The sequence below is a fragment of the Cnephaeus nilssonii genome, assembly GCF_951640355.1.
Source record: "Cnephaeus nilssonii genome assembly, chromosome: 5".
In the NCBI taxonomy this organism is placed as follows: domain Eukaryota; kingdom Metazoa; phylum Chordata; class Mammalia; order Chiroptera; family Vespertilionidae; genus Cnephaeus; species Cnephaeus nilssonii.
The window spans coordinates 83288408-83307110 of record NC_137076.1 but is presented as its reverse complement, the minus strand read 5'-3'; the positions used below and the strand labels follow the sequence as shown (position 1 = coordinate 83307110).

At 39.7% G+C, this 18703-nt stretch overlaps 1 pseudogene across 1 annotated transcript; it reads right to left on the bottom strand.

Annotated features, from left to right (window-relative positions):
• Positions 1-4704: 4704 nt before the first annotated feature.
• On the bottom strand, positions 4705-5352 carry LOC307099177 (suppressor of cytokine signaling 2-like; annotated as a pseudogene). The gene has a single exon. The product of its transcript is annotated as a suppressor of cytokine signaling 2-like (transcript).
• Positions 5353-18703: the final 13351 nt, after the last annotated feature.

Genomic DNA, 18703 nt, shown 5'->3' with positions numbered 1-18703 from the left:
TTGTCCCATGCACCAAGAGGTCGAGGTCACCAGTTCAATTCCTGTTCCCAGCACATGCCTCAGTTGCAGGCTCCATCCCCATTGGGGAGGTGCAGGAGGCATCCGATCTATGTTCTGCTCTCACGTCAATGTTTTTCTCTCCCTCTTCCTTCCCCTCTCTCTAAAAAAAACCAATAAAAACGTATTTTTAAAAAGACAAAGAAAACTTTGAACCAAACCTTGAAGGGTAGAAAGAAGCCAGCAGAGAGATAGGGAAAATGACATTTCAGATAAAGGAAACATCATTAAACTAAAAATATAAGGTAGATTTAAGGTTTAAGAGTTTATAGAAGACATAAATGAGAAGCTAGCTTGAATCAGCGGCTCTGCTATGGATAACAAAGAAGAATCTGAACTAAATCTTGGAGATATTCCCTAGCGTGGTTTTCCAAGTGATGACATAAATTGTGTTAAAGTATTTTATGTGTAAAGTATATGCAATTAACAGATTGGACTTCAAGAGATGGGACTATTATTAAAGGCTCACCCTCTTCTTTTCGGAGCCCACTATAAGTGTTTTTACAATCATGTTTATCAGCTACTTCAGTTGTTGAAATCTCCTCTTGCCATTTTTTTAAATCAAAGTGTGTATTTTCAAGATCAAACTAGAAATTCAAAGTCCAGAGGCATGGGAGCATGGAACAGACTGACATATCTCAGAGGGGAGGGGTGGAGGGAACAGGAAGAGATTAACCAAAGAACTTATATGCATAGCTCATGGACACAGACAGTAGTGTGGTGAAGGCCTGGGGTGGGGTAAAGGCTAGGTGTGTGGGCGGACAAAGGACAGGAAAATGGGGGACAGCTGTAATACTGTCAACAATAAAAAATATATGTATTTTAAAAATACTTAGTGAATGAGTAATCTAACTTGCCTGAGACCAAAAGAAGTGTGGGCATCCTAAGATGAATCCATTTGAAATGAATGAACTAATTTGTCTGGAACCTGACTTCATTAAGACATTATAAGTGTGTAACTGTGGAATATAAAGTCACTGGGTCAATCTGACACTCCATGTCCACTTCATATCATCCTTCAGGAATGGACCTCTTTCCCCAAATGTCGGAAGTTCGTTCAGCCAGTGTTCTCATGCCTGGCACAAACATGCTGCATCCCATTTTCTTTTTAAAATTTCTTCATAGCTCTAATCTCTATCTGAAGGCATCATGTTTATTTGTTTATTTCCTTACTGTTACGTCAACCCTCTGGATTGTAACTCCATGAAGGAAGAAGGGACTTTTCTGTGCTGTTTCCCACTGTGTCCCCAGCACTAAATCAGAACCTCACACAGAATATGTCCTCAAATTTGAATTGATTTTCAAAGCCAAAGTCCAGTAAGACCAAACTAATACCTAACTTCTTTGTTTGTTTCTTTGTTTGCATTTTTCCTAGGAGTAAAACAATGCTGATGGTTATAGTTTATGAGTGCCTGCTGTGTGGCTGGTACTGAGCTAGCACGCTAATATAGACACATCACATCAGCGTAATCCCTGCAGATACCCTGTGTGATCTATATTTACATTGCCTTTGCAAATGAAACTGTTGGAGCACGGATAGGTTAACTAACCCACTCAAGGTCATAGAGCTGGGAAACGGACTTCAGGCTTGAACCTAGAACTGTTTTACCACGGCTTCTCAGTGTATCACACTGCTACTCCTTACCATCAAGTATGATAGATCTTAAAGTCATCAGGGCTTAACCCCTTTTGTATTGATTCTGGATTAGGGCTGAAGAAAGGAATTGTCAGTTTTAGTGGCTTGCTGCTCCTTTTCTCAGAAGTGGGTTATAGGGATGTCTGGTTCCAGGGGTCCCTGTAACTCTGGTTATAGAGATGATTACTCATCTTCCTGCTTCTTATCCCTTCTGGCTACTTCAGTCTTGCACATATCTTCAGAAGAGCAAAATAAAACCAATCCCTTTTCCAAAATGCATCCATCATTTCCCAGTTACATTTCTAAGCAAACCTGCAGGGACACAAGCCTGACAGTGAAGTCCCACCATCAAAGGAGTCCAGAAGTTCTCCCTGCTCCTGAAGCGTTTTACAATCCACCTGAAGTGTTTAACCAGTGACAGCAAGAGTGGCAATTTTCCATCCAAATAAAGCAGGCTGCTTCTTTCTTTATTTGCTTTCAAGAAATGGTGCGTGTGTGGGGGTGGTGGCTTTAGTTTGTATATACATTTCATATGTCTTATCCCATTAGATCACCATTGTGTTTGTCTTGCCTTTACAGGATGGAGTAAATTCTAAAGAATTTGGGGGACTTTAAAATCCACTGAGTTTCCCTGCATTGATATTTTACTCCCCTGCAATGCAAACTCCAAACTATTATTCTAGACCCAGTCAAATATAACTTCCATGCAGTATTTTCTGATTATTCAAAGCAGAATTAATATTTCCATAAAAGTTTGCACAAACTCTACAGTATCAATTACCAGATAAAATAATTATCTTAAAGCAACAAGAAAGTCCACTGCATAGGAGAACATATTTGCCAATGGTATCTCTGATAAGGGTTTAATCTCCAACATTTACAGGGAACTCATACAACTTAACAAAAGGAAGATAAACAACCTAATCAAAAAATGGGCAAAGGACCTAAATAGACACTTTTTGAAAGAGGACATTCAGAAAGCCAAGAGACATATGAAAACATGCTCAAAGTCACTAATCATCTGAGAGATGCAAATCAAATCAACAATGAGATACTACCTCACACCTGTTAGAATGGCTATCATCAACAAATCAACAAATGACCAGTGCTGGAGAGGATGCGGAGAAAAGGAACCCTCGTGCACTGCTGGTGGGAATGCAGACTGGTGCAGCCACTGTGGAGAACAGTATGGCGTTTCCTTAAAAATTTAAAAATGGAACTGCCATTTGACCCAGTAATACCACTTCTAGGAATATATCCCAAGAAAACAGAAACACTAATCAGAAAGGATATATGCACCCCTATGTTCAAAGCAGCACAATTTACAATAGCTAAGATTTGGAAACAGCCTAAATGCCCATCAGCAGATGAGTGGACTAGAAAACTATGATATGTCTATACAATGGAATACTATGCTGCTACAAAAAAGAAGGAATTCTTACCATTTGCAGCAGCAGGGATGGAACTAGAGAGCATTGTGCTAAGTGAAATAAGCCAAGCAGTGAAAGAATAATACCACATGATCTCACTCATTTATGGATAATAAAGAATATTATAACCTGATGAACAAAAAGATAGATACAGAGGCAGAGAAGCATCGAACAGACTGTCAAATTACAGCGGGAAGGCTGGGGAGTTTTGGGGGTGGGTGGGTAAGAGATCAACTGAAGGACTTGTATGCATGCATATAAGCATAAACAATGGACACAAGACACTGGAGGTGGGAGGGCTCGAGGGCATGTGCCAGGGGTAGGAGAGGCCAGGGGAAGGTCAATGGAGAAAAAAAAGGAGACATATGTACTACTTGTAATACTTTAACATTAAAATAATTTTTTTTAAAAAAAAGGGAAAAATAATTTATCAGAAATGTGAAAAAATAATAATTATCTTTGTACTTATTTATTTACCCATCACAGACTTTCATTAAATACCCTGTGATTAGGAATCACATCATATTAATCTTTTTCTTCCTCACTGATCACATGGCATTTAGTAGATCCTCAATAAGTTCTGAATGAATTCTATATACACACAGGTTATCCATCCTCTTTTAAAACACTTTGAATGACAGCTCACTGTTTCAAGATTTTATTGTTGTGCAGATATAATTATTTTATTGTTGTGCAGATAAATTATTATGAGGTCAAATGTATTTCCTTTTTAACTCATTTTTTATTTAACACATTTTAATCAAATAGTAACTGCAGTAAATAAACACTTAGAAAAACAGGCAGGTATACCCCCATATCTGGAGGAACACAACTGCTGATGTCCATGGTTAAACAATTCAAGGTTGACTTGGAAATTTCTAAAGCCATTTGAAAAAAAAAAATCCATGTCAACAGGATTGCAGTACAGCTACTTCAAAGGCTAAAATGTCTATAGTATATCTACATGGTTTTATTAACAGGGGTTGAGTAGTACCTGTATAGCATGACATTCTTGTCTTTAGCCTTAAAGGAAAAGGCAATCTTTTCTGTTTGCAACAGTTTCAAATATTGCTGAAGTAAGGCTTCCTTAAAATGGGTCACTACAGTGAGTGCTCATTCACATGAGAAAGTTCAAATATGTAGTCAAAAGACAAATATGGTGTTTCGTGATCCCTTTTTTTGATTGAGTTGGTTAATTGCATGAAATGAAGGATAAACACGCACACGCATATCTGATCCTCAAAACCCCTGGGTACATCAGAATGCAAAATATAACATGTCCAAAATAGACTTGGATCACCAGGCATATAAAATGGAAGTGAAGCCTGTCTCAGTTGCCTTCCCCTTCCTCAGCACTCCTCCGTGGAGTCCTTTCTCTACTTCAACCAAAAAGAAAGGAACCTCAGAAAGGCAAGGCGTTCTGATAAAAATGTTAGTTTGCTTTAATTTAAAAGGATCAGCTGGTCCTGGTCTTGGAAGGGATGCATTACTCGGGTGAACACACATGGGGGAACTTGACCTGGCTACCTCGTGGCACAGAGAGAGATTAGAGAGATTCAGCTGTTCTTAGAATTCCAGGTAGTCATCCACAGCTGTCACTCAAGTTTGGGTTCTCTTTTATGTGGCTGCATTCGGAAATACTCTATATGAGGCACGTTTAGACAAAGGGAAACACTTACACCTGGAATTTATATTCTCCCAAGTCATCTTTCAGTGTTCTTGGTAAAGGCAGTGCCCAGACGGCATGGGTGCATTTGTTGATGGTGCGTCTGCAGAGATGCTGCCGCGGTGGTGCTGATGTGTAGAGCGGTTTGGCCAGATGCAGGTGGACAGAGCCGGCGAGGGGGGAGGGGGGCGCGGGGGGGGCGGCTTCTACGCAATTGCTTCAGCTTGGACTTGACACAGACGATGCAGTCCAATCGGAATTTCCCATCTTGATATTCGATTCGCAGATTAATTGGTCCAGCTGATGTTTTAACAGAGATTGTTAGTAGGTAGTCTGGATGCGCACTATCTCTAATCAAGAAAGTCCCTTCTGGTGTCTCTCTTAATTTCTCTTTGGCTTCATTCACAGTCAGACCTCCCAGTACCAAAATGTTTGAGCTCTGGCAAGACCCTCGCCAGATGCGCAGCCTCTGGGGACGGCTCCTTCTCGGACCCCGTGTTCCCCTGCCTGCTCCGCGTCCCTTCCGCTCTATTCCCAAAGGGCTTCATGCACCTTAGGGTCATGGGCGAAGGGTCACCACAGCAAACACAGCTGGCCGTCTGAGCTGGGGTCGGAGAGGAACGCACGTCCTTCCTGGAAGTCAGTGGGAACCCCAAAATGCGACCCTGCAGAGAATCCAGAATCGTGGAGGAGGGGGAGGGGAACTGCTAGTGCTTTCTCCCCAGGTCCTGGTGCACGGGTGGCAAAGACCCCCGCAGGCGTGGTCACCCACAGCTTGCTGGGTTCCACACCCTGTGGTGCCTCCGAGCTCCTGGGTTCAGAACCAGAGCCAGGAGCCTGGAGCTTGGAGGTGCACGAATTTCCAGGTAGGCAGGGGTCGGGGGCGCGGCCTGGCGGCCACTCCCTCCCCTGTCTTTCAAGTGTCAAGCTGAGCTCATTTTCCCAGACACTTCCATCTTTGCTCCCTGTTGGGCCTTCGGGACCACCAAGATGAAGTGGGCTTCTCTTTAAGCATTTGAAAAGGGAACATCCTACTTGTCCCTGCGGAGGGCCTTCAGGGACTGCTTCTAAACTATCGCCATCCTAGTTCCTCTTCCCAGGACAATCCCGAATTATCAAGATTCCTCTGAAAGACGCGGTAGCAGCACTGGCACTATAGGATCCTACTGAGCTGATCACTATATTTTTGCAAATAGCCTTAATACCATTATATTTTCAGCATTTTACCCATTCTCTCTCAGGTCTTTTTCTTTTCTTTTCTTTTTTCTTCTTTAAAATGTTGTTTTACCCATTGTTTAGAGAGAGGGGAAGGAAAGAGAGATAGAAACATCCAGGAGAGAAATACCACTGATCTCCATCAGCTGCCTCCAGTACTCCCCCTGCTGGGGATGGAGCCTGCAACCCTGGCATGTGCCTCGACAAGAAAATCATCACTCAACCACTGAGCAACACCGGCCAGCAGGTCTCTTTTCCTTTTAACAGTAGGGAAGTCAAATTTCTAATGGATCCTGCTACAATTAACTTTGTAACATTAAAAGTAAAACTTCATACTTGCATTGTTTAAAGATGACTTGTTTATTTGGGATTTTAGGGTACTTAGGTCAAAAGACTGAGCTCTGAATACAATCATGTATTTTATAGTTAACGGGTACCCTCTCTACTTGATAAGCCTATAAATAACTAGGTTTTACACAGTCACATTCTGAGTACATTTCCAGATAGATGCTGCTGACCTTATTAATTCACTATTCTAGGTGGGGGCCCACAACTAACAAAGCAATAATAGCAGCATCCATCCGCAGCTGGTAGGCTTTTGTGCACTGAGTGCCAGGCTCTGTGCTAAGCTCTTTACGTGCTTGTCGGCTAGGACAGGCTTTGCATGATGATAAACAACTTCAAATTCATGATGGCTCAAAACAACATTTCTTTTTCTTTTTATCTTGCTACACATCCAATGTGGGAAGAAAGAGGTAGGATTTTGCTCAACCTGGTCATTGGAGAGGCAGGTAAATGGAAGTTCTTTCTCAACATGTAATTCCTCAGCATCATGACAGAGGAAAGGAAGCATGATAAATATCATAGTGGTTCTTAAAGTTCCTTCCCATAAGTAACACAGGCCATTTCTGCTCACCTTTCATCAAGCAAAACCAGCTACATAACCATATCTAACTTCATTTTTTAATATCTGTGTGTGTCTCTTAGTACAGTGCCTGACTCAGAGTTGCCACCAAGAAAGTAGGTGTTGAATGATTGAATGAATGAATGAATTGAATCTTTAGTTTAGGATGCCCCTGACCCCAAAATCCCCAGCTCAAAATACCTGAGAAAACTTATTACCTTACACACCGAGTATTTCTAAAGTGGGCAGCTCCAGCGATGAGTGAGTGTGAGGCTTGGGGAAGTTATTAAGGGTTGAGATCCTTTCATCTCTGTGCTCTGCTATTGCCCAAGTGTTCCCTGATCCGGTAAGCCTGCAATCTCATCTCCCCTTCCCATGGTCACAAGGTGGTTGGAGCCGTTCAGGAGTCATAGCCAATGACAACAGCATCCAGAAGAGGAAGAAACCAACTCTTCCGTGGGATCCTCTCTAAGATGAAAAGCTTTGCCAGAAGCTCCCCCAGTACACTTCCCCTCATGACTCTGTGGCCAGAATTGTGTCACATGCTCATGCCTCAGCCAGTCATTGGCAAGTGGCCTAGGCTCTGTGATGGACTTAGTCCCGTCAGATCCACCTCCGGGCTAGGGGTGGGGTCACTCTCCTCTGAAGCCCAGGCCTATGAGGAGGAGGGTGAACCCCTGAATACAATTGAAGTTCTGTTAACAAGGAAAAAGGAAGGGATGGATGTTGGATAGAGCACATCAGATTCCCCAAATCTCTTCACATTAACTGCTCCTCACCATCATAGCTTTGATCCCTCAAACTTTCCGGGTCTGTTGATGACCTTCTGAGCTTTTCCTTCATTTATTTCATCACCACCCCCACTGGCCTCAATTAAGTCAGAAGTTTATTGTGATTGACTTGGTGGACTTTGGAAAGGCCAGGTTCATTTTATATCGACTAACTTGATGTTAGCTGTATAAGGTAAAACCACTGAAAGTATACAAGGCGTAAGTCAAATACAATTTCTTCCCAGAATCATTGGCTAATACTTATTACAGATTATTTTCCCTTCTAAATGGATAGTAAGGTCAAAGCTGGACTGGCCAGGCCACATTAATTTTAGTGCACATTGACTATACAATGATCAGAAAATGTTGACCCATACATCCCTCTTCCCACAGTCGATTGAGGAAGAAACAGCCAAAGAGGCAGAGCACAGCCGGTAGGTGCTTCCTGTATAAAGTCTACAGTGTAGCATCTGTTCATTAGAACGGTTCCTTGAAAAGAGTTGAGGCACCCAGGAGACTTGAGGAAGAAAATATATGTTCCAGTCCTTTCATACAGGATGAGAATGGAGCCAGGAAATTTTAGACCAGGAAGTTTGACTTTGATAGCAAGTGAGGATCTCAAGAGACAGGTGAGGGCTGAGGACCACCCCATGTGTTCCGGGCTTGCCATTACCACGTGAGAGAGCACAGCCTGTCTGGGAGCCTCAACGGCCAACTTCTTAGGAAATAAAGCATGAAAAGAAGTGATCGAACATCAAAGATCATTGAACACTGGGATTTAAAATCTCCTAAAATCTGAAAGCACTATCTTAAAGTTAATGGCTTGTTTAGTCAAGTTTAACTGTTAATGACTAAGGATTAAGAAAAAAGGAGGGACTGACTCCATCAACTGTAACTGGTTTCTGAGGCACTTGAAAGCACTTGAAGAAGCACTTTTGAAATATTTTAAATGTATTAAGTTGTCACCAAGAGCCTTTTCCTAACACCTGACAGCCAGGATACTGTTCTGGTTGAGGTAGAAATTGCATACATTATTTTATTGCTCACTTCATTGGGGCGCTGTGTCAACACCCTGACCAGACCAAATAGGTTGTCAATGCTGGAAAGTGCCTCTTACCTCTCGCTCTATCAGGAAGTCACCTGTTGGTTTAGCTAATAGAATTTCTTAAAAGTTCCTTTGGCACACAGCACTGGAAGTTGGGCTTTGTTCTCCTCTTCTTTTAAGGAGCAAGACTCACATTTAAAATGGTCACATTCAGCCTGGCCGGTGTGGCTCAGTGGTTGAGCATTAACTCATGAGCCAGGAGATAATGGTTCGATTCCTGGTCAGGGCACATGCCTGGGTTGTAGGCTCAGTCCTCAGTAGGGGGCATGCAGGAGGCAGCCAATTGAAGATTCTCATCATTGATGTTTCTATCTCTTCCTCCCTCTTCCTTCCTCCCTCTTCCTTCCTCTCTCTGAAATCAGTAAAAACATATTTTAAAAAATAAATAAAAGGGTCACATTCAGGCACAATTATGAAGTGCCTACTGTGTGCTGGATAATAAGCATTCAGGAGGGTGTGCTTTCTGACTAGTGGAGAAAGGGTGTACATGGCACCAGTAGCTCCTGGCCTATAACAGCTGAATAACTGCAGAATTCAGGAAACCACATCTCCATTCATGTCTGAATGACAAAGGCGAAAGAGGTACTTTTAAACGGAGCCTAGCTTTAAGTTAAATACAAATCTAATTGAGAGAGTAAACTTTTCAAAGACCTATTACAAGTAAAAAAAAATAAATTAATTAAAATTAAAACATAGCTGCTTCTGAAATTTTCACACCTGGGAATGGCGACGGAGGACAGTGCTGCCTCTCTAAGATGATAAATTCCTAAAAGTAAAGGGAGGTGTCAAAGTTGTTCTTTGGTCAATGCCCAAAAGACATTTTATTCCTGGGAAAATAAAGACATAGACCCAATTGCAAAAAAAAAAAAAATCAAAGACTTCCCTTAAGCTCCTCTTCTCTCCCTCACCATGAGATTTAGATGCAATAACAATTAATTAAAACATATTTTTTTTGGCTTTTGTATAAATACAGTCAGAAAATGAGAAACTAACTTGTGGAATTCTGGGTCATTTTCTAGTTTGAAATCACAAAAACCTTTACAATGGCAGGATCTTCGTATTATTTCCTACAGTAGTTAGTTCCAGTGCCTGGTACCTAGTAGATGCTCAATAAGTATCTTTAATGCATTCAAAAAATATATATGTTCCTGCTTACATAAGAAAAAAACACATGAATTTCTGGAGGGGCATGTGTAAGAAACAGTAGTTACCTCTGGGAAGAAGTGATAGGAAGGAAGAATTTTATGTCTCTTTTCATGTATAAAATTTTATGTGAGTTTGAATCACCTTTATAATTAGGGTGAAAGATGAAAAATAACCACTCGTGGTTTCACTTTAAGAAACAGTTATAGCAAAGGCAATAAAGAAACAACTATTTTCCCTTGAGCTTGAACTGCAGCCTCTCAGAGTATCCCCCGAGGGCTGAGTTCAGAACTACTGGGTGAGGCCTATAGGGTGTTTGTGTCAATGCTGTGGTTCTTTCTTTCTTTCCTTTTTTTTTTTTTTTTTTTTTTATGTAGAGTGCAGAACACTTATTTAAAATAAAATAGCCCTAGCCAGTTTGGCTCAGTGGATAGAGTATCAGCCTGCGAACTGAAGGGTCTCGGGTTCGATTCCAGTTAAGGGCACATGCCTGGGTTGCGGCCTTGGTCCCCAGTAGGGGGCATCATTGATGTTTCTATATCTCTCTCCCTCTCCCTCTCCCTTCCTCTCTGAAATCAATAATACACATATATATAATAAAATATATTAGATATCCAAATATCATGAGTATTCTCTACTTTTTTTTCTATCCACATATGCTTTTGCATAATTCAGCATTGTAGGAAATGGCTGCAATTGCATATTTCCTATTCTTTTTTTTCCATTAAAGTTATTGGGATGACATTGGTTAATAAAATTATGTAGGTTTCAAGTGTACAATTCTATGGTACATCATCTGGATAAAGGGTTCAAATATATGATGACAAACGAAGATTTGACTTTGGGTGGTAGGCATACAATACAATATATAGATGATGCTGAATGCTTGTAGTTCTTAATCCAGACGAAATACTGAGCAGAGCTACTTTGAGGGAAATTTTGGAGTTATATAGACAGGTCTGTTAAAGAGATGAAATAAAAAGACCTAAGGCATTTAGCATAATGAGTGAGGAAACCGGATGCAGATTGCCTGAGTTTGAGTCTTGCCCTTCGCTTACTAGCTGTGCAATTATCTTGATCGGTTCATCTTGCTAGGCCTCAGTGTCTCATCTCTAAGAGAGAGATGAGAATAGTACACAGTTCCTAACATTGCTGTGAAGATGGAATCACAGTCAATACTTGAGGGCACCTAGGATAATGTGTATCAAGCACTTGTTTATTGTCTTCTCCACCATCACCCCCTTCTACCGCAGAAAGTAAATTTCCTGAGAAAAGCATCTTGACTGGCTTGTCTACCTCTGTATCTACAAAGTCTAGAATAAGACCTTAGCTGCTGCTCAATAAATATTTGTTAAATTAATTAATTCTTGAATTAAGACCATATAGCCTCAATCCCACCTAAAGGGGTGATTTGAGCTCATTTGTCAGCAGAGAGGAAGAATCCAGGAGTGGTGGAAATCTTGACCCAACAGAGAGCAAGAATTATTAGGAGCCTAGCATCAAAAGCACAGGTTGAGAGATGTGTGTGGAAAGAATAAAGAATGTTTCTTGCCTTGAATATTGGATCTCGCCTAGAGCTGAAGCATATCCCCCTAGCTTTCACTCCCAGACAGCTGGGCTCGGATGTCATGTGATTAGACATATGCTGAAATTCATCATCTTTATAAAATGGCTCAAAGGCTTACACCCAGCAAGTAGCCATCTAGCCAGCCCTGTTATAGTCCCCACAGCCTTTCCTTTATGTGTTGGTTTGCTTCCTGAATAAGCAGACCTTGTCCTATTCTTATAGCAACTGCATAAGATGCAGGAGTGGTTTGTGTACACCCTATTTAGAAAGCTCCATACACATGTGGAAAGAAGTCTTTTGGTTGAGTCAAAACAAGTCATCTAAATGTACTCGGCGAGTGAGTGTTTAATAGAAAGGAGAGTCTCCACCTCTGGAAAAGAAGTTACAGCTAGGGAAAGGAGAGAATTTCCCTAACTTCTAAGCTCTAACACCAATAAGTAGACACCATGAAGTATAGCATTGTGCCTAAAATGAAGGCTACTCAGTTCGTTCTGTATCTTAATGTAAGCACATAGGGATAATACCTTTTTTGTGACACTTGTCTTTAATATACAGGGTTGGGCAAAAGTACGTCTTCAGTTGTGAATACTCAAAACACAGAGTTTATTTTTGTATTATTATTTATTAATAATTTTATTATTTTCCATAGGAACCACTATAGTTACTTACCTTTGGAAAAGAGCCTCATTGTGACACTTGGCAAAGATAAAATTCAGTCCTTTATGACCACTGATGCAGAAATGCCCAAAATTCTGGGATGCACGGCAAATTACATGATAAACGGTAACGCCCAAACCACAAAAATGATGAAAAGTTATTTGTCCATGTCAGTGGTAAAGAATACGGGCATCCTCTGCTTTTTGAAAGTTTGCTTTACGCCATCTTGTTTTTATGAAAGACCTTGATTAGTACTACCCGTTTCACTGATGTCACAGAGGCAGCATGAACCCAGAGCAGCGAGAGTGGCTCTGCAGAGCTCTTTCCCCAGGAACCACACTCAGCATCTCAGCATCAAGCTGCCAGAGCTTTGACCTGTGTCTGTGAGCATCTCTGCTTCAATATTATTTATTTTGTGCATCGATTAGCAAAATGTGTCCTAAGGTCATTGCTTCTTCGCTTTACCCCACTTCAGTTTATGAAGGAGTTCATAGGAACACTCTATTTTCAGACAGCAGGGGAACCTTTATAAATTAAATTTGTGGGGGTTTGTTTAGTATAATTATTATTAATAGTGAAACAAAATTTGATAAACAATAAAAACATCATGAGTGTTTTCTCAGAAATGTTAGAAGAAGATATCTAAATGAGATTTTTAAAAAAAAAAAAAAAAAAAGGGTTCTCTAAAGACATCACGACCCCATCAGGAGAATTATTGAATCATATCTGATGTAGAGGCTCCAGACTCCATTTGCCTTTTTTGCATTGTAATTATATTTTTTAACTGGCATGACTATATATATAAAATTCAATAACAGGAACTTTTCACTTTCTGCATTTTTAAATTTCCAATAAATATTTGTTAAATCAATTAATTTTTTTATGAATGCTTTGTATCTTCAATCCCATATAAAGAGCTCATCTGTCAGCAGGGAGAATGCAGGAGTGGGAGAAAGCTTGATGATACCGGAAAGCAAGAACCATTGGGAATCTTCATTCCCCATGTTTGCGCTCATTCATTCCACCAACATTTGTCAAGCTCCTCTCCCATGTTAGGCATTTTTATAGATACTGGAGATAGAGGGGCGAACATGATGAAGACTCTGTCTCCTGGATAAGCTCATTTTGATAGAGAAGGTAGATAGGGAAGATAGGAAATCTGAGGACAGAGCTCTGCAGCACAACATTTATAATCTAACAGGGTAGTAAATACAAGGCAGAGAGACGATCAACTAACCTCCAACGACAGAGGGGCTTCAAGGAGGGCATAATCAAGGTAATTGCTATATACCAAGAGACGACATATGATGACAATAAAGAATTGGCCACTGGATGTGGCAAGATTCCAGTCAGCTAAGACATTGAAAAGCGCAGATGTGCTAAGTGGATGGGGACAAAGCCAGCTAAAGGGAGGAGGAGGAGAGAACTAGGAGGTGAGAAAGTGGAAACATGTTTAAACAACTCTTTTTAAGAAGTTTTGATATAAAGGGAATTTTAAAAATGAAGCTAGTCTGGGAGCTAAATGAGTCCGCTGCAAAAGACAGTAAGTCCCAAGGGCATGAGAGACCCAGGACACCACTGCTTGGCTCAGCTTCCGCCTACTGTGGCTCTACGGCAATGGAAGCGTGGCGTGTCAGATTTCCAATTTTTCAAGAAAATCTAGATCTCCAATTGTACATGTCGATTCAATTTACTTAAAAAATTTATTGTGACAGTCAAACAACTCACATCTGTAGGCCAGATGGTTCAATAAAGGAAAACCACTGGTCTAGTGATTAGAACTGGAAGGGAGAGGGGATGCCTGTCTGCTCTCAATTCTACCGCTGTTCTCTTTCCAAATGCCATCCACCTCACATACGCACTTTTCTATATTCTGTTCTAAAGTGGAAAAAATGTTAACCACTTAATTTTTGTTGAAGTGATACCAGATAACTAGCTTTACCTTTTCTCAATTGAATTGATTTGTTTTGATTTATCCAGTTAACTCTTTATTAAATGAATAGTTAAAAAGTACAAAAGAAAAGAACAACAAAAAGTTTAAAAGCAATAACATTTAACTTTTTTTGTGGTGTGAACACCCAAGATCTATCCACTTGGCAGATTTCAAGTACATGATACAATATCATGTGGTCCTGTGGCTGTACCCAGGCCTCCAGAACTTACTCATCTTGCATAGCTGACACTTTGTACACCTTGGCCAACATCCTCCCATTTCCCCCTTCCCCAGTCCCCCGCAACCACCATTCTACTTTCCATTTCTATGAGTTTGACTATTTTAGGTTTCACATATGAGTGAAATCATATAGTATTTGTCCTTCTATAATTGGCTTATTTTACTTAGCATAATGCCCTCCAGTTTCATTCATCCATATTGTCGCAAACGGCAGGATTTCCTTCTTTTTTATGCTAATATTCCATGTGTATGTATGTGTGAGTGTGTGTCTCACATTTTCTCCATCCATTCATCTGTAGATGAACAGTTAGGTTGTTTCCATATCTTGACTGTTGTAAATATATGGTGAATATTTCACATTGTACACACAATCAGGCCATCAGGTTATACACCTTAAATATATATAATTTTTATTGGCAATTATACATTAATAAAGCTGGGGGAAAAGAATGATAAGGTATTCCTATAGTAGGCATACAGACTGCATGTCAGTAAGCGGGCAATAGAAACTGTGTACCTGGGGAGCTGCCAGGTATTGCAACAAATTGAAGATGCTCTATGGCTGTGAAGTGTGCCCTGTACCATTCTATAAAGCTAATTAAGTCTAGTATGAGATTAAACAAAAAGCAGGAACATTTACAATAGCAGTATGTAAGACATCAGATACTTAGAGTATAAATTTAATAAAAGATGGGCAAAACTTCTATAACCAAAAAACCTATAAAACATTATAAGAAGAAAGTAAAGATGATGCTAAATAAATGAAAAGATATTCCATGTTCAGTGATTGGAAGATTCAGTGTAAATAGTATTAGTTTTCTTCCTATTGATCTATTAATTCAATAGCTGGCCAAAATCCCAGAAGGTTTTTCTTGTGGAAAATGCAAAGATATTCTAAAATTTGAATGGAGATGCAAAAGGCCAAGAATGCCAAGGTAATGTTGAGGAGAATGAAGTTAAGTATTAAGAGTCATTGTAAAGCTTCAATAATTAAATGAATATGGTATTGGCACTAGAATAGACAAATTGAACAATGGAACAGGATAGAGAATCCAGAAATAGAAGCAAACATATATAATCACTTGAATTATGACAGAAGGTGGCCTTTTCGTGGTGCTAGGACAATTAGATATTGAATTTTGACCCCACCACACACAAAAAACAATCCAGTTATATTTTAGATCTGAGTGTGAAAGGCAAAACAATGAAGTGTCTATAAGAAAACAAAGGAGTGTATCTTCTTGACCTGAGTTAGTCAAAGGTTTTTAAACAAGACACAAAAAGCATTAAAGTGTCATAAAAGAAAATCATGATTAAGTGTATCACATTAAAATAATAAGTACTATTTATCAAACACTACCACTAAAAGAGTGAAAAGGCAAACCATGGAGTAGGAGAATATATTTGTAAAACCTATATCTGAACAAAGGACTTATATCCAAAATATATGTGGAACTCCTTTAAAGAGAAAAAGGACCAAAAGCACAACTAAAAGAAAAAATGTGCAAAATATTTAAAGAGCACTTTACACAAAAGGATATTCATATCACCAAAAACATATGAATAGGTGATCTACATTATTAGTCATCTGAAAAATGCAAATTAAGGCCACAATGAGATACCACTACAGATCCACCAAATGGCTATTATTTAAAAGACTGATAATTTTGAGTTGTTGGCAAGCATTGAGGAGTAACTGAAACTCATCTGCTTATTAAGAAGAATGTAAATTGGTATAACCAGTTAAAAATTTTGGTAAGTTTCTACTAATGTCCAACATATTCATGGGGGAATTTACTCACATGACACAACAGTTCTATGTCTATGTATATTTCCAAAAGAAATTTGTGTGTCTGTATGCCAAAAGACATAGTCAAGAATATTAATATTACCTTTAAGAGCCCCAAACCCAAATATTCATCAACAAAATAATGAATAAAATGTGATATATCTATATAAGGTAATGTTACTTAGGAAAAGAATGAACAGATTTAAGTTACATGCAAGGATTGGATGAATATCTCAAACATAATGTTGAGCAAAAGAAGGCAGATAAGATGCAAATGAGTACATACTGCATAATTCCATTTACCTGAGATCCCACATCTGGCAAACCTAATCTACGGTGATTGATGTCCGGATGGTGTTTATCCTTTAGGGGTAGACTCTGGGAAGGAGCATGAGGGTCTTCTGGTGTGCTAGTAGTATGGTGTTCCATGTTCTTGGTGGTAGTGTTCACATCATGAAATTTTATCATGCTATGCATTTTTTATCTGTGCACTGTCCTCTATGTTTCAGTTCAATAAGCAAGGGTGTTGTTGTTGTTTTTTTGTTTTGTTTGTTTGTTTTTAGAGATAACTTATTAAGCAGCATGATGAATGTAGAGGGGACATAGCAATCAACAAGAGGAACATGGGCCCTGACCTTATGGGACTTAGTCCAATGAGGGATTAAATCAGCTAGCTGTTTTTTCCTTTGTGTCAAAACAATAGACTATCTTGAAATTCAAAGATAGATATGCAGAAAATCCAAGTTTAATGACTATTCCTTTATTTGGGTTTTTGTATTAGATGGGTGATTGGATGGATGGATAGATGGGTGGATGGATACAAATATACAACTTCTATGTAGAATACTCATAGTCTTTTATTTTACTTCCAATACATTTTTAAAAATATATTTGAACAATTGTTGCTAGGCCGGTATGGCTCAGTGGTTGAGCATCAACCTATGAACCTGGAGGTCATGGTTCGATTCTCCGTCAGGGCACAATAAGAATCTAACCCACGCCTGGGTGTGGGTTAGATTCTTATTGTGGGATATGCAGGAGGCAGCTGATCAATGATTGTCTCTCATCATTGATGTTTATATCTCTTTCTCCCTCTCCCTTCCTCTCTGAAATCAATAAAAATATGTATTTAAAAAAAAACACACACAATACTTTAGTCCCGTGGTCGGCAAACTGCAGCTCTCGAGTCACATGCGGCTGTTTGGCCCCTTGAGTGTGGCTCTTCCACAAAATACCATGGCCTGGGCGAGTCTGTTTTGAAGAAGTGGCATTAGAAGAAGTTTAAGTTTAAAAAATTTGGCTCTCAAAAGAAATTTCAATCGCTGTACTGTTGATATTTGGCTCTGTTGACTAATGAGTTTGCCGACCACTGCTTTAGTCAGTTCCTGATATGTCAGTTGATTGAAGACTGAAAAGAAGGAATATCTTCTGGTGAAACAAAGTATTTGTTTCTCATAATTTTAACACTGCCCAATATGTGATGGTTGAGTTGCATCAGTCACCAAGTGACTCCAATCTATCTGTATTAATTGATTATCTACTGGCACAATTAAGCTACCAAATATATAGTTGACCTTGAACAACAGGATTAGGCGTACTGACCCCCAATCAGTTGAAAATCCAAATATTTGTTATTCCCCCAAACTTAGCAACAGTGCTCGCTCAGTATCTGCAGAGGATTGGTCTCAGGACCCCCACAGATACCAAAATCCCTGAAGCTCAAGTTCCTTATATAAAGTAGTGTAGAACAATGTATACTATCAGACCTCTGCTTCACAACCACGAATCTGAAATACTATTTTTCCATCCGCAGGTGGTTGAAACCACAAATGCAAAACCTTGGGGATATGGAGGGCTGACTATATTTTTTTTGGAAAAAAAAATTGCATATAAGTGGACCTGTGCAGTTCAAACTCATGTTGTTCAAAGGTCTATTATACTTTATAGCCCTCAAAATTTTCTCTTTTATAACCAGTTACTTTATAACAAGTTCTTCAAGGTGAACTTTCATAGCAAAATAAATCAGGCATGACCCCCAAAAAATGAATTAGTGACTTGGCAAATAAAATACATTATCTGTACCTAGAGAGCCAGTGCCTGGAGTTTGCCAAAACCATCTACTACACACTCTTGTTTGGGATGCTTTTTGGAGCATCTTCCCTCTGTAACATTCCTAATTCTCAACCTGAATGGGCCCTCAGTAGTCCTTTGCTGGACAAGGGCTGGAAACTGGGCACAAGCTGAGCTTCTCAGAGACTCTTAGGTCATTTGGAGCTAGGATCAAAGGAAAGAGAGTTAGTCTCTCCACTTGACTGGCTTTGTAATATTTGGGTTTGAGAACCATAGGCCACCAGGTTCTGACATGAGGACTGGGGAGCAGCAAAAGCAGGAATACAAAGATTAAAATGAGATAGAAATGTGGAGAGAAGCAGAGGCAAGAGATGGAGAGAGGCTATAGCCTAAGCACACAATGGTTTTACACTTCCAGACATTCCTGAGTCTCAGCTGGGCTTCCTGCCATGGGTTTCCATAAGTCAATAGCCTATATAATAAAAGGGTAATATGCAAATAGACTGAATGTCAGAACAACC